This window comes from Pseudonaja textilis, chromosome 4 (assembly GCF_049901715.1).
Source record: "Pseudonaja textilis isolate UNSWEBS1 chromosome 4, rPseTex1.2, whole genome shotgun sequence".
NCBI lineage: Eukaryota > Metazoa > Chordata > Lepidosauria > Squamata > Elapidae > Pseudonaja > Pseudonaja textilis.
The window spans coordinates 17,510,419-17,533,310 of NC_141993.1; positions in this window are offsets into that span (position 1 = coordinate 17,510,419).

The following is a 22,892-nucleotide window of genomic DNA, read 5'->3' on the forward strand; positions in this document are numbered from 1 at the left end:
CTTCCCACCAAAATGGTCCCTATTTTTCTATTCACATTTTTATGTGCTTTCGAACTGCTAGGTTGGCAGCTGGGACAAGTAACAGGAGCTCACTCCATTATGCAGCACTGGGGATTTGAACTGCCGAACTGCTGACCTTTCTGCTCAACAAGCTCAGTGTCTTAGCCATTGAGCCACCATGTCCCTAAGCATGGAACATGGAGACTCAGATTCTAATCTTCTCTTAGGCATGGAAGCCAGCTGGATTACCTTGGTCCTTCCTTATCTACTTTCAGCTCAAATGAGTGTCAGTCAAGATGACAAACCAGCTGATATACAAATCCCCATGTTACATCATCCGCAGCTACTTTTTCTCTAAGACCTAGGTCCTAGATGAACACTGTGCAAAAACAATAGGACAAATGGTAAAAAAAAATTCCAAAACACTCCTCTTTGCTTCCCAATATCAGAAAATAACAATAATGGCAATTGTTTTAAGTCACAGCAGCTGTTATTGGTGGGTCCATCTGAGAGACAAAGAAATGCGGTGTATATTACTCTCACAGCTAAAAGGAAATCCAACATTTTCTTTTCTTTCATGTCCTTTCTTTTCCAAGTTGCCACAACACAAAAAAGAAGACTTTCCCATCTTGGTCTTTAAGACCTTTTAGGGTGAATCTACTGTTCTTAGAAGGCTTCAGCACTTTCTTCTGGATCTGGAAAAAACAAGGGTGGCCTTTTGAATGTCCTTTTCTCAGCAGTAAAGAAAAATATATATACAGTATGGCTGTTATTCTCAAAGGACAACTTGAAGTTCACTTTTAAGAACTGGTGAGCCAATGATATATAAGACCTTCATTTAGGTTATTTCTTTGTTGTCCTACGTATTCAGAGGAGTCTGGAAATTCACCTCAGGTAGATTTTTCAAACCTTGCATTTTATGGTCAAGGGGGAAAATGATATTTTGAAAGGCATTTTCCCCAGTGAGATAAACACTGACATTCTGAAAGTTTGAGGTCCTTTTGTTCCAGGGCTTTCATTTCTCATGCATTTTCCTTTCTGCTTTCAATGCATAGGTAATTGTGAATCTTTTTGGCCTGGCTGTTTTTGGGAGTTTAACTAATTTTATACTTAACCGCTCTTCACCGCAACATCGAATACTTTACTTATTTGTTGAAAGTATATTTGAAACAAGAGTAACAGATAGAGTAGGACGATATCGGTAGAGGACCGGAAAGACAAAACTGCCTAATCCTATGTTTACTTCAGCATAAATTCTGCTATCTCTAATAAGCATTACTTCCGCAGCAGAGCAGCATGGGATTACAGCTTAAATCAATTTTCCCCCAACCTGCTGTGCTATAGATATGCTAGGCTTCAACTTCCATAATTATGGAATCCAAAAGATATAGGGGATTTATCCAAGTCTGTAATAACATTGCTACTGTAAAATGCAGAATGATGTTTAAAATTTAAGATATGCAGATTTCATATCTTAAATTTTAGTTCTTGCATGTATGTCTTGGTTATATCATTTTAAGAGCTTGAGCAAAAGATACATTGAATTTCATTTTGTTAGATATAGGGCCCAGTGTTCAAGTCTGTCAAGATTGTATTGGATCTTTAGTTTATCTTCTGAGGCGTTGGCTGTTCCTACCAGCTTAGTGTCGTTAGTTAGTGTAACTTAGCCTCCTCTCTAATTCTTTTTTTTATTTTTACTTCCAGATATTGACTTAATATTAAGGGTTTTGTCTCATTTCTATTCAGTTCCTCTTCTTTATTCTACATTTCTGGCTACCACTCTGTGCCATTCTTAGCCCAAGTCTCCACCTGGCTCCTGTGACAAACATGATTGGCATGACAATATTTTACTTCTCATCCATGTGTGCCTTGGTCATAAGGCATGACTTTATCTCACTCCTGGTGATAAGATATTGTTTTTCTTTCAGTGTCATTGAAAGGCTAATAGATAAATCTCCTTGCCCAAGGTCACTCATTTCTCTACAGCAGGTACACTAAAGAGCTATCACAGAGGTACTATGATACAGCAAGAAAAAAGTGGCAAAACTCTTGACAAGTTTCCTAAAACATCTACATTTACAGATCTGATCTGTATTTTTTTCAGCTAAGCTACATCCTTGACCTCTATGAGGCAGCTTTGATTTGCCTGGATAACAGTCTTCACCACAAAGATACCACAGGGTGTTTGTTCACAGTGGAGGAGATTTTCAGGGGCTATATCTGCTTTAAAGGGATTCCTGTGTTGGTCTCCTTAGACATAAGATTCAATAGGTTATATTCTGAGAGAAATGCAGCCTATTTGACTTTTCTTAAAGTCAGCCCACTAAAGTCTGCTCTAGGTTGGTGCACGAGCCCGTCCTCATGGAGGAAGTCGATTGCGGATAGATAGTCCATGAATCTCATAATCAGAAATGTTATGAGTAAGCAGAAAAGCAGCAATATCTGATTTAGCATTTCCCCACAGGGGGAAAAAATGGGATATTCCATTCCCAGCTGACATTTCAGTGGTGTTTACCCTTCCATCGAAGCCCATTACAGTAATGTTCATCTTTCTCCAATTAAAAATCTATTTTAAAAGTGTGTGAAAAAAACTGGACCGAAGTTGTTTGCACAGTGCAGTAATTATATATTTAAAAAAAAAATCTATACCAGGGAAATTTGCATTTTAAAAGCCTGCATTAGGGAAATTTATGTTTAATGCAAATAAGGGGAATTTGCATTTTAAAAAGGTTCTTGGGCAATTTACATTAAAAGTTATGTAAATTAGACAAAGATGCATAGAAACTTTTCACATATTACAAGACGCTGAGAAAGCGAATGGTTTATGAAATTTTCTACGAACTTTAAAAATAATAAGAAAAAAAGGACTTAAACCCACGAGTACTCGGTCTGATTTTCTCCAAATTGAATTCAACTCCTGTGACTTAATGCTGCCCTAATAATGTAGATGGGTTTTTTTTTTTTGTAGTTTCTACACCCCTAATCAGATTTTATGATCATACTAATGATGAAACTGCATTTCCTATGAAAATTGATTTTGAAGGGTTTTACCTGCAACAGGTGCTTTTTCATGCAGAAATAATGCACTGGGACTCCTTTGGATTGCGATGTTTGCAAGAGCTTAAAACACAGCCTGAAATCTCAAAGCCAACAAGGGAAATTTAGTTAATAAAGCGTCTGTTTCTCTCAATTTACTACTTGACTAGAGAATTCTGTACACTGAAGAGCTGGAGGAATAGTGGTGGCCATTGTTGGAAGAGACAGGGAGGGAGTAGAGAACAGAGAAAGAAACCTCCCAGATATTGGTTGAATGATGACTTGCAATTTATAAACTCTCCCGTGAAATGGATTTCCAACTATATTTATTGCAATATGACTGCTGGCAGTTCCAAAATCAATTTTGTAAATGCAAAGAGAAAGGGCAAAATTATTAATGTGCGTTTTATATAAACATCGAAGCAGTGTCTTCCCCTGTTAAATAGGAACTATTTGTCCCATGCTCAGTGCCAAAGCAAGGAATTTGCAATCTTCTGTTTCTGGTAACAAACAAAACCTGGAATATTCCCAATGCCTTTTGATCCAAATTTCATCACTTGGATGAGTAGGACGCGTTTATTTTCTCTATCAGCAGACAAGTTCTACCAAAGAAACAAAAGCCGTCTAAATAAGTTCAAAATACACAAAAACATCACTTTGGTCTCGAGCTGATTACTATGTCGCGGTGACTCAGTTCATTGTTCTGGGGAATTATTGCTTAAAATAGATTCACAGCAAATTCTCCAACAAGCAGTCATCATAAAGAAAAAGAAAAAAAAACTAAGAAAGATGCTGTAGCCTGGGAATAAAAGGGCTCTTAAGATGAAAAAGAAGGCAGTAAATCAATAGGACCTAATAAAAAGGAAGAAAAGTAGAAATAGGTTCAGTGCAGAGGGAGAAAGTAATGAATATGAAGAAAACACCTGAGAACAATCTCATCAGGTGGATTACTGAGAATAGAAAAGGAGAGGATTTGTGTTTCGGTACTCCCAAAACACCTCCTGGGAAATGGGTGGCTGAAGATAATAAGTTGTGGGGACGGAGGAGAAATCTATCTAGGCTGGTCAGATATAGGAAGTCAAAAGATTTTGTATAGTACAATGGAAGAGGTCTGGGATTATGAATAACAGAAGAACAGAGTTGGAAGGAACTTTGAAGATCTTCTAATCCAACTCCTGCACAAGCAGGCGATGCTATACCATTTTCTGACAAGTGGCTGTCCAATCTCTTCTTAAAAGTGGCAGAGCGCCCACAAGTTCTGAAGGCAAACTGTTCCACTGGTTAATTGTTCTCACTGTGAGCAAAATTCCTCCTCAGTTCCAGGTTGCTTCTCTCCTTGATTAGTTTCCTTCCATTGTTTCTTTTTCTTGCCTTCTGATGCTTTGGAAAATAGGTTGACACACACACACCCTCTTCTTTGTGGCAGCCCTTCAAATATTGCAACACTGCTATCATGTCACCCCAGTCCTTCTTTTCACTAGACTAGAAAAACCCAATTCCTGCAATGGTTTTTCACATGTTTTAGCTTTATTTTAGCCTTATTTTACTTCCCATGTTTTAGCCTTATATTTTGCTTCCTTCCTTTGTGTTAATTTTCATGTTGTGGTTTTTTTTTTAAGGTTTCATATTGTCATTTTTATATTGCAAGCCACTTAGATCCGCTTTATGGTGAGATGGGTGGCATATAAGTTTAATAAATAAATTAGAGGACATCTGGGGGTAGTCTGATGCACAACTAACATTTCTGCAAAAGAGGCACTGTAACAAATGACAGGCATGGAAACACACTGCTGAGCACAGCAATTGTACTGATTAAACCAGCAGAACTTCAGGTAATGGTAACATTCATCACCATAAATGTGGCCTGGGGTTGTTTTCCACTTTGAAACGGATTCTCTAGATACATAGTCATTTTTTTTAAAAAAATAACATTGGGTTATAATGTTATTTACATGCTTAATAGTGAAAGGATGGGTCAACATATTTCCAAAAATTCAAATTGATAATCCTTGTATCTAGAAGGGGTGCCTTATTTAGTAATGCAAGTCACATTTGCCATAGGGAAGACTATGGCAAATCCTTTGCCAGAGATGAGTGAAAGGATCAGAAATTCAGGTAAAGAGTAGAATACATGGGTGAGAATTGAGCTGTATGAATGAATGATTCATACATAATAATTCCACAAATGATATCTCCTTACTCATCAGAGACACCATTGAACGTGATCAGAAACATCCAAATCCCATCTTATTTGGTCTTGAAGATACCAACGAATCAGATGACATCACCAAAGTTCATAACACCATGAGCAACTCAAATACAATAAACATCTCTCCTGAAGATATCACTGAAGTAACCAGAGATGGCCCTGAGTCCAAATACAATGATGGCTCAGTGGTCCCAGAATTTTGTAGAGTTGTTTGCAAAAATGAGTCCAGCAAATGCATATTCATTCATACAATAAACGCCATTGCAAAAACCAATCCCAACCACAAAAAACTTCACTCAAGACCTGACTTATCCATACTGCAAAGAATCTGCTCCCGTGAACTCCACAAGGAACTCAAAAGACATCGAGACAATGGAGAGAAGGATCTCTACCGCGCTCATTGTATCAAAAGTAAGTCACACAACCCACAACTCCACATGCAACCCTACCTCATCCAACCCACCATCACTCAAAACTAGGCACGCATGCCCCTAACTACCTCAATTCCAACTACAACTGACCTTAAATGCAAGCTACTCAATTCAAGAAGCCTTGTGAATAAAATACCTGAATTTCTCCTCTTCCTAAATATGGCTAAATTCAACATCATATTTGTCTGTGAAACATGGCTCAATGAATCTCTCCCTGACTCCATTACCACAGTAAGAGACTATCATGTTTACCGATCAGATTGTGAAATCCATAGAGGAGGTGGTATTACTATCTTCTATAAAAAGTCCTTACATCTAAAAAACATCCAAGTTACCCAAGAGCTTGCTCTTCCTGAGACCATAGTCTGTGAACTGTTCTTAAATATCACAATTCAATTCTTACTATGTTACAGAGCCCCTGATTATGACATCGAACATGTAAACAAGCTAAATTCACTACTAACATGGGTAACATCCTGCTCACACACGTTATTCTTTCTTGGTGATTTCAATCTACCTCACATTAACTGGACCCTAAATGAATGTAAAACTGAACCCATACATGCAACCTTCTACAATGCTGTAACAAACCTAGGACTGGAACAACTAGTAACCAACAATATTAGACTTAACTGCCTCAATCTCATCTTCTGCAATAGTTTGAATTCAATTTACTGAATACAAATTAAACAGTGACCACATCATGATTGACTTTTGTCTCAACATACGTCCACACAAAAATCAACACAACTATGTGATCCCCAATTATAACTGCATAAAAGGCAACTACCATGTTTCTCATATAGTAAGGCTGGGTCTTATTTTTTTTGAGCCCCGAAAAAATGGCTAGGCTGTCTTTTTGGGAGTGACTTAATTTCCCCCCACCCTTGCATCTTTGGGTGGACGGGCGTCGACAGCTTGGATGTTGACCTTGGGGCACTTTGTATCGCAAGGGGTCAACACAGGCAGCACCATATCCAGGTGTGCAACAAAAGTACTTCCTAACGGTAAGCCCCCCCCATCCCCCCTTTTGCATGTTTTAATATAGGCCTTAATTTGGGGGGAGGGGCTTAATTTCATTTCATGCCTATAAAACATGCTGGGACTTCCTATTGGGGGAGGCCGTATTGTTGGAGAAACAGGGTATAATCTTATAGACAACGACTCTCATCCCTTGACTGGCAATTTCTATTCACTGGATGAAATACTGTTGAAGACCATTACAACATATTTTTACTTGAAGTCAAAAGAGTCATCAAACTATATGTACCAATAACAACTCCAAAAACCGGAAAAAACAGATTACCCATAACAATAAGGAAGCTTCAATCCAAAAAGAGATCACTTTGGCGGAAAAACAAATCTGGTCACATTGCCAACTTCAAAAGCCGATACAAAAATTTATGTCACCAGATAAAGACTGAATGCACCAATTATCACATTAAACAACAGGAAAACCTTCTACCCACCAATTCCACCTGTGCTTTCTACAATTTTGTAAACAACAAACTAAAAGACTCAAGGTGCATCCACCCCTGAAAGGACCTAATGGTAAAGACTGCAACGATGACACTATTAAAGCCAACCTCTTTGACACATTCTTTGGCTCAGTATTTGTAAACAGCAATGGATCATGCCCAGTATTTCCTAGTTGAACTACAGACAACTGCAATAATGTAATACATACCGATTTTACAGAAGACAATGTTGAAAAAGCACTACGCAATCTAAAACCATCTCTATCTATTGGACCGGATGGAATATGTGCCTACTTCTTTAAAAAGCTATCTACTGCCATAGAAGAACTTCTAAGCATAATCTTTCAAAAATCCTTCAGGACCAGCTCCTTGCCAAAACTATGGTCACTAGCCACGGTCATCCCCATCTTTAAAAAGGGAGAGCCCAGCCTAGTTGAAAATTAAAGACCAATCTCTTTATGCTGCATCACCTGTAAAGTCCTGGAATCAATTATTAACCAATCCATCATCCTCCCCTTAGAGACAACCTACTCTGTAATAAACAATTTGGTTTCAGAAAAAAACTATCCTGCAATTTGTAACTCTTACACTGCAATAACATATGGACTACACAACTCAATCAGGGCAAAGCAATAGGCACAATCTACATAGACTTCTGTAAAGCCTTTGATTCAGTGGTACACGACAAACTACTACTGAAACTAAAATCTTACGGTAACTCTAGACACCTGCATAACTGGATAGAAGCATTCCTGTCAAACAGACAACAAATGGTCAAAATTGGGAGCATCCTATCAAATTCTGTACCTGTCAACAGTGTCCTCAATGGAAAGCAGGTTGGTAGTCATGAATTACTTTGCATAAAAGCAAAGGGGCCTTGTCTAATCTTGGAAAGCTGTTCAGGATCAAACCTGGTTGCTCCTTGGAAGAGAGACAAAATCACAGGATTGAAGATGAGAAAGGAATTTTTAAAAAAATCATGAAAAAAAAGCAATTTTCATATCATTGCTAAGGCATTCCATATGGTCTCCAGAAGTTGAGTTTCATTTGAGGAAACTTTATTTGGAATTGCTTTGAGTGTTATCATAAATAAAAAAGAGAAAGTGGCTGCAGAGAAGTGAGAATGTTAGATCTATAGGGTAAGGTAAGATAACTGACAGATGAAGTCTTCAGGAATATCAGCAGAGAAATATACCATATTATCTTGGTTGATGTAACGAAAGCATCTCTATGCTATCAGAGATGCAGTAGGGCTGAGAGGAAAATGGTAACCAATGAATTGGTTTTGATTCTCTTAGAGCTTATTCAAATACATTGCACTGTGCATTACGTTTTCTACAAATTCCATCTTGGTTCAGGGAGGCCACTGTGATATACAATCCTCATAGAGACTGAAGAATCTTGAATTTAGTTGTGGGAATAAACAACCAAGCTGCTCTTCTTTTATTTTACAAATTAAGACAACCACAACCAAATTTTAATGCAAGCTCGTTCTTTGAATTCTTATTGTATCTGTAGACTATTCTCTTTACTGTAAATTACTTCCCAGTTAATTCTCTTAGGACACGTAGATCTGTCATTTACTCTAGGAAAGGCCTAATTTCTTTGAATGTCCACCTTGAAATGCTTGTTTGTGATTCCTTCAAGCCATGGTGGCTCCAGGTGACTGCAGAGTGGGTTTTTTTGTCACGATTTCAGAGATGGTTTACTGTTCTGTCTCACCTGTATCCACAGGTGAGAGTCCAAAGTTCCAAAGTACAAATGCTCAAACAGACAGTCTCAGACACAGCACAGTTAACTGCTTCTGTTTACACAGTCCTTGGCAGTCTTCCTGGAATCTGTCTGGCAAGTCCGAACTAACCATAAATCAAGACGCTGCAGCCGAGTGTATCAGACGTAACACCAACCGAAATGACACCTTGCTTTGAACAGGGATTCAGGGCTAGAATGCTTCCTTATATTTCCTAAGGGGCATGTCAGTCTCTTTTCTGTGTCCGTTGGATGGCCCGTTTCTGCTAACGTCTTTGCCGTGCGTCTATCCAACATTGCTCGGTTTGTCCTTCAACTAATGACTCCGGCACGCTCTCCTGATTGTCTGTTAATAACACCTGAGGTTGAATCAGGGAGGAAGATTCACAGGAGGAAGATGACTCTGAAACTTCCAGTAAATCAGGCTCATATCTCAGAGTCAAGTCCTCTTCTTCCTCCTGACTCCCTTCAATGTCGCTCAATAATGCAGGCTCGAATCTCAATGCCAGATCTTCCTCATCACTCGAGCCTACATCTGCTGACTGACCAGGTTCAAACCTCAGAGGCACAACAGTTTATTATTGCCTATTTCCTTGGAGCTGAGAATGTGAGTGGCTCAGCTGATTTTGTACTTAAAGCAGGACTAGAATTTATGATCTCCCATTTCTAGCCTGCTGCCTTAACCTCTACACCAATAGCACTAGCCATAGCACTTAGACTTATATACAGCTTCATAGTGCTTTACAGATCTCTCTAAGCGGTTTACAGAGCTAGCATATTGGCCCCAACAATCTGGGTCCTCATTTTACCAACTTCGGAAGGACGGAAGGCTGAGTCAACCTCGAACTACTCAGGATCGAACTCCTGGCAGTGGGAATGCAGTTTCTCTGCATTACTGCATTCTAACCACTGTGCCACTGAGCTGGCTCTCTAGAACAAATGTGTAAAACTGACAAAGCAATGAAGGCAGGAAATGAGATGCCTCTCCTGGAACAATTGGAAACTCGCACTCAAAATATTAAGCTCATGGTAAAATGAAAGTATTTATTAAGGAGATGGAATCAAAAGAAGAGATAGACCAAAGTAAGTTTTGCAATAGTGGTGAATATCTCTACCTTGGGTGTAGGATGACGGTGAAGGTTCCTTCTCTTAGCTTGTGGGTTGGTTTCCAAGCATTCTCTTTACCAGGCTGGCTAACATTTTCAGTGGAGTTTAGAGGATGTGTCAGTGTTCTATTTATAAGGGCTTTATGTGTGGGTGTGTCAAATGAGGGTCTTGTGATGGTTCAGAGTAAATTTTTTTTTAAACTAAGCTTGCTAATTTGGAAATAAAATATAGACCATCTTTTTTAGCAATTTTAGATGATCAGAAAAGGTGTGAAATTGTACTCCACTCTTTCATCATAATGATTATAAAATTGAAATAAAATAATTAGTTATTAATTATATCATTGGAAAGGCAAAGAGCCCTTGCCAACCAGTTTCATCAGAAGACTGGCACATTTCCATAAAAGGCTTTTTCACATCTTCTGAACTGATGAGGCCTTATTTTGTCACATGATCAACCGGGGGAATTTATTTAAAAGGAAGCCTTTGGAAGGTCCGAGAGGCTAGAAGTGTTTTTGTTTAAAAGATGAGGAAATCTTGGGGGGGAATAGTTTTTTTCTGAATATTCACAGATGCCCAGACATAGAAGTTTTTTTAAAAAAAACTTCTCATATTGCAGAAAGGGAATGATTTTTTTTTTTTTTAAGAAACACTCTATTTTGAAAAAAGCAAAATAAAAGAACACTCCCAAATTAAAGGGAAGTTACAGTTTAATATTTTTTTAAAAAATAAACTCCAGGAGGACACACATTCTTATAGTTGATTGGTATTAGATATTTGGCCAATAAAAAGATAAGAGCGGGGACAAGGAAATAAAGTATGACCACTGTCATGATTTATTTCACTGGAAAAGTCTTCTGGCTTACTTCCACATTCCACATTGCAATTGTGGTTTGATGGTTTTGCCAGCTTTATTTTTAAATGCAGACCAAGAGCAGGGGAAATTGGATGAAATCACAGTGAACCGAACCCACATATATGTTTGTAGTGATAGCTGCGGCTCCTCATGTTTAGTGCTTCAAATTAATTCAAGGAAGGATGAGAGTACAATATATCAGAGTAATATGATTTTGTGCATAAAGGACTAGGTCCAAGGTTAAGCCTTTCAAGTTCATTTTTGGAGAAGGTTTCCACCTCATTGTCCACACCACCAATTAGTGCAGGCAGAACAGAAATAAATGGAAAAATGGGTTGATACCAATGGTGGGATTTTTTTTTTTTTTTAATACCAGTTCTGTGAGCATGGGTTGGCGGGCGTGGCATGGCTTGGTGGATGTGGCAGGGGAAGGATACTGTCAAATCTCCATTCCCTCCCCACTCCAGGGGAAAGATACTGAAAAATCCCATTCCCTCCCCACCCCACTAACTTGCTTTCCAGCTCCGTTCTCCTGTGCAGGGCAACCAAAGAAGACCCAGCCAATCAGCTGGGACTCAGGAGGCAGAGAATAGAAGGAGGCGGGGCCAGTCAGAGGTGGCATTTGCTGATTCTCCAAACTACTCAAAATTTATGCTACCGGTTCTCCAGAACTGGTCAGAACCTGCTGAATACTACCTCTGGTTGATACATATAAGGAAGCTTATGTTTTAACTAATATAGTTGATGCGATAATATGTTAATGTGTATAATTTGTATCCATGATACAGAAAAAGATGCTGAGACCCTACAAAGCGTGGAGAGAAGAGGAACAAAGATGACAAAGCATCTGGAGGCTAAAGCATATGATGAAAAGTTGAGGGTGCTAGGTCTGTCTAGTCTATTGAAGAGAAGGAACATGATAACTTCTTCCAGTATTTGAAAGACTGTCAGAAAGAAGAGGCCATTGACTTATTCTCTAGGGCTGTACAAGAACAAATGGGTGGAAACTTGTTAGAGAGAGATCCAACCTAGAAATAAGGAGAAATTTTCTGACAGAAAGAACTATTAATCGATGGAATAGCTTGCCTCCTGAAGTTGTGGGTGCTCCATCACTGAAAGTTTTCAAGAAAAGATTGGATAACCATTTGACTGGGATGTTATAAATCTCCTGCCGAGCAGGGGGTTTAACAGAAGACTTCTGAGGGATGTCCTTTCCAGCTATAAGGACCAACCTCTCCCCACTTCAAAACAAGTATAGACTCTTGACAACTTTGTATTTCAAAAGGAACATTTTATTGAAAAGGGGTGAAAGCTAGTCAGAATTCAAAGCAGGATCTGAGGTCCCTCGGGGTATACAACTAGGATAAAGGAGATTAGAAACCCCTCCAAACAGTCCGATATGGATTCCACCAATCCTCAGATGTGAAGATGTTATTGTACCGGTGTCTCTGAGAAAGCTGATAAGAAAAGTTTCTCAGGCCTATCTTCCAGCATTGTAACCCACATGGCCCCCTCCTCCCCTTGCATTCCCTCAAGAGGTGAGAATTTTCCAGGTATCTGGGGTGCCAGGCAATGGTTATAAATCAGATAAAAGGTTATGGAAAAGACAAGGCAAGAAATAGGATACCTAGGATACATAGAGAGAAAAAAGAACCAAATGTACCAAATCCAACCGCGCCTTCTTCCACCGAAGAATGGCACATACATGGATCTGACACCAACCCTATGATTCTATGCTCTATGCTTGGATCTGTGACCTTCCAGGTATCATTGAACTCCATCACCCACCAGTAAGTCACCTTAGCTAATAATTAGCAATTACAGAATTTTCAAGGTCATAAGTTCCTCTGTTCATGTATTAAAGTAATATCAAGTACTTCCAGAGAATATGTAGAGAAGCACCTCTTTCAACCACATGGGGATCTTGGAAAATCATAATGAATAAATACATCTACTTTTCAGCATGGTGGACTATTCCTTATATTATTGATTTCTTCCTCTTCCATCCTGACTTTCATTTGTATTCCATTGAAGGAGAGGGGTGAAGGGGTGGTGGGAATTATAAACACTGTTTTCCCTTCTGCCTAACACATGCACAGAAGAATTGTCAAATCAAATCAGCAACTTGTAGCTGTTTGTTCACTTTCAGGCTTATAATTCTGGGTGATCCAAGCAGAGTGTTCTGGCAAATTGTTCCCATAAATTACCCTTATGTCCAAGCTGTTGAGGAAAAGGAAAACTGCAGTCAATGAGAAAGCAATATTGTTTTCACCAGCCTTAATTTGTCCAACATAGCCAAGTTGCCTTAGTTTTGAGCTACTATTTTTAAGGAATGAAACTCCAGAATTTCCGGAAAAGCATGAAAAATTTACAGTAGCTGAAACTATAAACAAATTGAATTAAAAGCAACATAAAGAAAAGAAAGGAAAGGAAGAAAGAATGAATGGAAGGAAGGAAGGAAAGGAGGAAGTAAGGAAAAAGAGACAGGAGAAGAGAAGAAAAGACTTGGAAGATAGAATTTAAAGAAATACAGACATTACTAACTGCATTGTGCAAGATTTTAGAATATTACCTAATTATGACATCATCGCTTAATAAGAAAGCATTCACCTTCACTCATCAAAAAATGGAATCAAACACTAAAGGGTTGATATCAATGTTGAATATCTCATGAATATTCAGCAGATATGTGGTTAACAGTGTTTGCAGAACAAATATTTAAAATGTAGATAGACTCATTTCCGTATTTTCTCTAAAGAGAAAGCATGTCACACCCACAACTCAAATCTGTAGAGACAAATAGTGTGTGTGTAAACATTTGTAAGTCATTATTATTATTTAAACAATATTATTTAAGTAGTGGAAAATAAACTCTGGCCAAATGAGCTGGTTGACTAGATGCTAATTACTGATGGTAATTTCAAGCTCCTCCTTCATTCTTCTTACTCCATTCATATAGTAATAGGCTTGTAAGGACTAAATCTTTCCTTGGAAAAAATAAAATGTTACCTTAAAAAGCAAAAATTGTCACAACTTACAGATATACAAGATAATTATGAAAGCCCTATAGCAACAATAGAAATTTCAGAAGGTATAAAAAAAATTAAACCAGGAAAGGCACCACGTCTGCATGGACACCCAGGAACCTACTATAAGTGATTTGAAGATGAACTTTTACAACCTCTTCAGAACATAATGAGCTATATTTTAGGATGAAAAATGGGATGCCAGAATCATATAAAGAAGCTACTGTTGCATTAATATCCAAAATGGGATCTGAGTTAAACTTAATCAGAAACTGTAGACCTATATTGTTACTGAATAATGGTTATAAGATATTTACAATGATGTTGGCAAATAGGTTTGAAAATACTCCTACAAGAATATATTCACCCAGACCAAGGTGGATTCTTACCTAAAAGACACTTAAAAGGTAATGGTATATGGTGTATCCTAGTGTGCCATCTGTTTTTTTGTAGATTAGTACATCTAGGAATGGTAGTTGTTTGTTTCCGTTTCCTTGGTGAATTTGATTTTGGGGTGTGTGCTGTTTAGGTGTGTTAGGAAATCGTTTAGGTTTTCTTTTCCATGGGGCCAAATAACAAATGTGTCATCGATGTATCTTAACCATAGTTTGGGTTTGTGGGTGGCATTAGCTAGGGCTCTGGATTCGAATTCTTTCATGAACAGGTTTCCAATGATGGGTAGACAGTGGTGATCCCATAGGGGCTCCTTCTACAAAAAAACAGATGGCACACTAGAACACATCATATACCAGAAGAAAACACACACCAACCGCTACCTCAATGCCCAATCCCACCACCACCCAGCACAGATAAACTATGTGGCCAAAACACTAATTGCCAGAGCCAAACGCCTGGCAGACAAGACACACATAAAGACTGAACTATGCACCCTGACTAAAGTACTGACAGCCAACTGCTTCCACAAAAGCAAAATCACTGGCTTGATCCACAAAAACACACTGAGGCATTATGGAGATCTAGAAGATGAACAGACCTATGGAACAGCTGTCCTGCCCTACATAAGAGGTACCACAGACAAAATCAGTAAGATACTACACAGGCATCACATCAAGACTTTCTTCAAAACACCAAAGATAAAATTGACCTGGAAAGCCAAGGCATATATGAAGTCTCCTGTGCATCATGCTCTGCCACATACATTGGACAGACCAATAGAAGAATAAGTACCCACCTAGATGAACACAAAAATGCAGTAAAAAAGCTGGAAGACACTTCCTCACTAGTCCAACATATGAAAGCCACAGGTCATAGCATTGACTTCAATGGCACCAAAACCCTAGCACTATAGAAAACCGCAGCTACAGAATTATCAGAGAAGCCATAGAGATTGAAAAAAGACCTGAAAGCATGAATAGAAGATATGACTCCACTAGACTGTTAATTATGTGGAAGCTTGCACTCTCAAACAAAAAAATCTCCATACAACAAGCCAGGCAAACATCTGGGCACAAACAGACTCCCCCTGATACCTCCAGCTCAAACACAGCCCAACCAGGCACCCAGATGAAACCTAGCTTCCTAATAAATGATAGCCATCCATTTACTCAGAGCCAAGCCACAATAAAAGCCTCCAATAGAGGAAACACAATGTTGTCAGCCAATCAAGACAAAAAAGCTACAAAACAGACAGAAGATATTAGAAACACCAATCAAGCAGAACACAGCAAACTACAAGACCAATAAACACGGACCAAGACTCCCAACCAATTAGGATGAAGAAAAAACCATTCTGGCTAGCACCAAATTTAAAACAGAAACAGCTGTGAAAGTCTGACTCACAGACGAACACAATATAGAAGCCTGATGATGGCAGATGAGATTCTGCCGAAAACGTTGCTACAACTTTAAAAGCACAACTATAATGATGTGGGATGGGATGGTAGGCATGTTGGTGCGCTTATGCACGCCCCCTACAGACCTCTTAGGAAAGGGGTGAGATCAATAGTAGAAAGTCTAAGATTAAAGTTTTTGGGGATTGGGGAAGAAACCACAGAGTCAGGTAGAGTATCTCAAACATTGACCACTCTGTTGCTGAAGTCGTATTTCCTGCAATCAAGTTTGGTGCGATTAATCTTGAGTTTGTACCTATTGTTTGCTCTTGTATTGTTATGGTTGAAGCTGAAGTATTCATTGACAGGTAGGGCATTGCAATGTATGATTTTATATAGTATATTTAGATCGGACCGAAGGCGGCGTAGTTCTAGGTTTTCTAGGTCTAGAATTTCAAGTCTGGTGGCATATGGTATTTTGCAATGAGTAGAGGAGTGGAGAACTCTTCTTGTGAAATATTTCTGGACTTTCTCAACTGTGTTACTATCAGATACGTAATGTGGGTTCCAGACTGATTAGCTGTATTCGAGTATTGGTCTAGCAATACATATACATATACATACACATACACATATACATATATATGTTTTCTTAAGTTTTCATGAGTATTTATATGTATGATATTCAGCTTTGTTCGGGTATTTTCCCAAGTTATTTTAAAGTTGTAGCAACGTTTCGGCAGAATCTCATCTGCCCTCATCAGGCTTGTGTATGGTGTTCGTTTGTGAGTCAGACTTTCACAGCTGTTTCTGTTTTAAATTTGGTGCTAGCCTGCTGTGAAAGTCTGACTCACAGATGAACACAATACATAAGCCTGATGATGGCAGATGAGATTCTGCCGAAACGTTGCTATAACTTTAAAAGCACAACTATAATGACATGGGAAAATGCCCAAACAAAGCTGAATAATATGTATGTATGTATGTATGTATGTATGTATGTATGTATGTATGTATATACATATATATACATACACACACACACACACACACACACACACACACACACACACACTTACATGTATGGCATTCAGCTTTGTTCGGGTATTTTCCCACGTCATTGTAGTTGTAAGCCTGATGATGGCAGATGAGATTCCGCCGAAACATTGCTACAACTTTAAAAGCACAACTACAATGACATGGGAAAATACCTGAACAAAGCTGAATGCCATAGTGTATATACTGTATATATATGTATGTATGTATGTATACACACACACACACACACACACACCCCACACAGAAAGCAAAAATTATTTTAAGTAGAGATTGAATAACACCCTGTGAGATTAGTGGGGCATCTCATTACCTGACCGGCTGTTCATGCGGATGAAACCTCAATGTAACACTTTATTTCTGAAGTGAATTTGAATGAACAAGCTTTCAGACAGATGTAGTGAAAACCTTGAAAGGCATAGACAGTCCTCTATGAAGGAGAGCGTATGGCCAATCTAGTTGTTCAAGTTACCTTTTTTCTGTGACCAAAATTACAAAGACTTACAGGAGAGATTGTTGGCAGCTTGCTTCTGCCATTCCATGAGATCATTTAGTTAATTTTAGAATTTTTCAGGCTTTTGTGGTAGTCTAGATAAGAAGTACACAGATTAACAGAGTTGGAAGAGATTTTGTAGGCCATCTAGTCCAACCCCCACCACCCAAGCTGGAGACACTACATGATTTCTGAGAAATGGCAGTACCGTCTCTTCTTGAAAGCATCCAGTGGTGAAGCTACCACAATTTCTGAAGGCAACTTGGTTGACTGTTCTCACTGTCGGAAAATTTCTCCTTATTTCTAGCTTGAATCTCTCCTTGATCAGCTTTCATCCGTTATTCCTTGTCTGGCCTTCAGATCGGCTTTGGAAAATACACACAGAAGGATTAGCTCTCCTTTCTTGCAAGGTAACATAATCTTGGATATCTGAAGATACATTTCTCCTGCATTGCCTTTATATCCCAAGAAACTAGGGAGGGTCACACCCACATTTCTGCTTCAAACTAAGCTGTCTCTTATCCAACTATTGCATTGGCTGCATTTCTTCTCCCTGTCTCCCATGAACATTCACACATACCATTATACATTTTTTCCAAGTCTAGTTTTTGGATTAATCATCAATAAATAAATACCTTTAGCCACATACCCAGTAATTTCTCCCAAGCATTCAACATACTTCATCAGCTTCTGTTAACAAATATTTCATTCCCCAAAATGGTACTCTCCTTATAGAAGTGGTTTGGGAATATTCAGTCACTGGACTGATACAGCAAGGTAAACCATTATGTGGTTTAATTTTGGCGTAGTACATTATATATATAACAAACACTGGAGTTTGTAAAACATGGTTCATAACTTAGCAAGAATGAATCTACCCACTGTTTCCCTTCTGTTTATATTATACATATTAATAGTTAGAACGGCATGGATTATTCAGTTTGTGCCCATCACACAAATAATATACTGTTATAATGTAGTAGCTCAGAGCCATTCAAGAGGAAGAAGGTTAATGCTTACTAAATCTGCATTAAAATATTAAAGTATTAATTAATGGGCCTTCAAGACAAAATCAGTGCAGTAATTTAATAAAATGAAACACATAAGAATGCAGTGTTTTGGCAATCTTATTGCCTTTATCAATGTGTTACAAAGATAGATACAGTATACAATGAAGCACCAATTAACAAAAAGATAGCATCTACTTCTGAGGCAGAGGCACAGAATATGCGATTAAGAAACAAAACCCCAATTGCATCCCCAAGTAAAGTGGGTAAAACAAAATGTCTGAAGAGAGAGAGGAATGGAGGGGGGGAGAGAGAGAGAGATGGATGGATGGATAGATTGATGTGGTAATATTGAAGGAATAGAAAAAACGAATAGAACTGACAAGGCTGGTTGAGATGGTTTTTCAATGGGAATATAATATTTTGAATATAGAATATAATTGGGGGCATATGATATAATCAGATGATGGGTTAGGAAAGAAAATGACTGTTCTTGGCAAAATTGGTGTGATGTAGAGGAAACAGAAGACAACAGATAAGATGGAGCCTGGGTGGCGCAGCGGTTAGAGTGCAGTACTGCAAGCTACTCCCACTGCAATTTGGCAGTTCAAATCTCACCAGGCTCCAGACTGACTCAGCCTTCCATCCTTGTGAGGTGGGTAAAATGAGGACCCAGATTGTTGAGGGCAATAGGCTGACTCTGTAAAACTGCTCTGAGAGGGCTGTAAAGCACTGTAAAGTGGTATATAAGTCTAAGTGCTATTGCTATGAACACATGCATTAGAGAATATCACTGATGCGCCCTTTGAAGAGGAACAGATTATTGCCAGAGACCAGTCAAGATGAAGTATAATTATCAAAGGCACATAATTATTGGGTGTTGTTACTTCACTGTAGGAGAACCAGTTTGGTTAAGGCACTAGGCTAGAAACCAGTAGACTGTGAATTCTATTTCCATTTTAGGCATAAAAAGCCAGCTGAGTGACTTTATCTCAACTCAAAGGGTTGTTATTGTGGGAAAAATAAGAGGAGGAAGGAGTATTAGATATATTCACCACCTTGAGTAGTTTATTTTTTAAAAATAGGTTTTTTTTTTAAAGAAATAAAGCTATGGTGCAGGTTTAGAGGTCTGAAAGTTAAAAACATGTCTTTCCATTCTGGTATGTTTATGTGTGTACACTTACAATATCTCTTGATATATGACTTAAACTAAAAACTGATATTGATATAAATATGAAACACTGATATTATTATATTACTTATGCAACAAATTATAAGATTTCCCATTTAGAAGCATGATAGATCAGAATTTTTAGCTTTAGATTCCAATCAGGGAGAATCTTGGCCTTATGACCTGAATTCCATTTCTAGCATATTTTGGCAGCAAAACTTCAACAAATTAAACTTGGCCACCTGTTTATTTTTCAAACATACACCAAAATAGATGCACGACGCTCATGAGCTTGCTCCAAGTAGAGAAATAACAAACACAATTGCCTGAAAACCACATTTTTCAGCTTGCAAATTTCACAATTAACACACTTGCCCCATGCTTGGCTCAAAATAATCCTCTATGTAACATGTAATGAAAACTGCAAGAAGAAACCACTTCTCCTTCATTGAAGCTGAAGCTGGATAATTGCTTAACAATGCATGGCAAGAAAACCCAGCAGCTTTTGAGAAGACAAGCATATCCAATTGACGCTACACTGGGGAACTATTCAATTAGAATTTGGCTGGTATTCAAACACACCTCTCTTTGCAGGTTCCCATCCCAGGCTGTAGCTTTTCTTCTGTGCTTTCAAAAGCAGAGAGCCTGGATAGAAATAAACAAGGGTAAATATTGTCTTGGCCTCTACAGTTTAAAATGAATTAACCAGTTGCACTATAATTTATTTCCCACCACGGAGGTTAACCGTTTGACATTTTGCAGGAAGACAAAAAGAAGGGTGTTCTTTGGTTTAATCTACATTTCATAACAGATGAAAACAAAGTATATAGATAATGGCTCTGAGCTGTTTTGACAGAATCCTGAGCTGATTGCATTCACAAATACAATTTTTTTAACAAAGAAGTTTAGAATAGTTTGCAAATCTATAAAAATAAAGTTGACCAATTTTTAAAATTGTGTTTGTGGATTAAGGCACAATTGGATGGGTTCATATAATCACATTAAACCATAAATCAAAGCAGTTACAATGTTTCCAGAGGTGGTATTCAGCAGGTTCTGACCAGTTCTGGAGAACCAGTAGAGGAAATTTTGAGTAGTTCAGAGAACCAGCAAATACCACCTTTCACTAGAGATTTTACAATAGCCTTCCCCTGCCACGCCCACCAAGCCACCCCCACAGATTTGGTAGTAAAAAAAATTGAATCTCACCACTGAATGTATCCCAGTACCATATCAAAGAACTTGTCATTTTCTGAAGAACAACTTATATGTAAGTCTAAGACTGGACCAAACCTGATTTCAAAAATACACAGGGTCAGAATCTGAGCCAACAGTTTGGTAGTTCTCTTCTCTTCAGTTCAGTGTTTATTAACTTCCTACAGAGAGGTGAAGAATCAGCACTGGGGGGAACAGTAATATATAACTTTTGGAAAGGTCTGATATTCAGATAGTTCAGTCTGAAATTCTTCAGTGGAGAAGCCATTATTATGTGTTTATTCTGCTTTCCATGTTCACACATCGTACTAAGCCAGTTTTGTTGAAGAAGCTACATTAGGTTGGCTTTGATCTCACTACAGACTGAATATAAACATCGCCATTAAGATCATGGTTTAGTCCAATATGTGTACTAGTTTGCTGAGATGATTTTGAATGAGTGTACCTGGATGGAATAGATTTAACCATTTCTACCTTCCAGTTTTCCTTCCCAAAATCATTAATAGTATCTGCTTTTTCTCTGAGCAGTTTTCACTAAGCTCAAAGGTGATTAAGACTACTAGAAGTATGATATCCAAAATAAGACCATGAGTTAATTGTGCCTCTCAATCCCACGTCATACTTGTGGGTTGTTTAAGGATTATTGTGTCTCCTTGTACTATTGGGACTTGGAGCAGATGGTTTCTTTGCTTGAAGCTTTGAAACAAAAACAAAAAAAATTACAAATTTGGAGCAGGTATTGAATAAGTCATTCTGCCCTAGGTTGTCTGGTGTTTCTGTCTGTTTTTCCCTATCTTTACAGGCTTGTGTGTGTGGAAAGGGAATAAAAATAAAATTTTGGAGAAATTCACTTTTTGTCCATCCAGCCAGGGTAGCCTCAATTCAAAGCTGGAGTTACAAAAATACAAGTGACCACGAGTTGGCAATAAAGAGTTACAGTTTTCTGTATCCTTTTGCTGCTACTGTCATCTAGAAGCTACCTGGATGTTTGAAACTCAAAGGTAAAGGTTCCCTTCATACATACATGCTAATCATTTCCTGCTCTGGGGGTCGGTGCTCATCTCTGTTACAAAGCCAGCGTTGTCTGAAAACGTCTCTGTCGTCATGTGGCCAGCATGATTAAATGCCAAAGGCTCACAGAACGCTGTTACCTTCTCACAAAAGTGGTCCCTATTTTTCTACTTACATTTTTACAATGCTTTAGAACTGCTAGGTTGGCAGAAGCTGGGACAAGTAACGGGTGCTCACTCCATTACGCAGTGCTAGAGATTCGAACTGCCGAACTGCCAACCTTTCTGATCGACTAGCTCAGAGTCTTAACCATTGAGCCAATGCATCAGGCACTATTTTAAATTTTTCTAAACAATAAAATCGGAGTGGGTTTTTTTTTCTTTTCTTGTTTTTGAAGTACTGGTATGATGTTATGAGAAGACTGGCTTACATTAACAGTGACGAGCAAGCCTCAATTGGCCTTATTTTGCCATATTATTCTGATGTTCCAAAGGCCTATTTATGGATGTACCTATTTATGAATATTGCCAGCCAAGTTCTGAGACTTCTATCCTGAATCAATGGATCAATGATTTGTCATTAATAGTTGTGTAGATGATGACGTTTTCTCATTGATATTGAACACGTCGGATTTTCAAACTGAAAAAAGAAATGCATAGAATTGAAGTGCAAAGTTTGAAAAGAGTTTTACTGTCCTGGTGCCTAATATATTTGGTTCTCTGTAGAGCAGAAGAGGGAAGGCAGTAGCCCTGAATTTTTCTGACATTTATTTTCTCTCATCAAAAGGAATTGGGACGTCACAAGTGGCCAGTTTCACCTAGGCTATCAAGCCTCTCCTGTTACATTTTAACCCTAAGGTGACAGCTGTATTTATGTTTCCTCTAACACAGTAGCCAAAAGTGACAAGCATGGAAAAGTTACCACAGGAGACAGTCTCAGCTGGCTGGTATATTGAGGAATGTGGCTGACCAATTCAGTGATGAAAAATGGGGTTCCACCAAAATACATTTAATTTTGAAATGGAAGGCTATTAATTTTAACCTGACATACTCTGATGACACGAACCATGGTTTAACCCAATTTTGTGGTTCAATAGCAACCCATGAAGTAAACACATGGGCAAGACATTGCACACAGAAACATGATTAGATAGTTTGTGGTTGAATGTGTCTTGCGAGCATACCCTAAAAGTGGGATGAAGATCAGGTAGTTAAAAATCTTTCGCTTTACAATTGGCTCTAAAATACTGTTTGCTGTT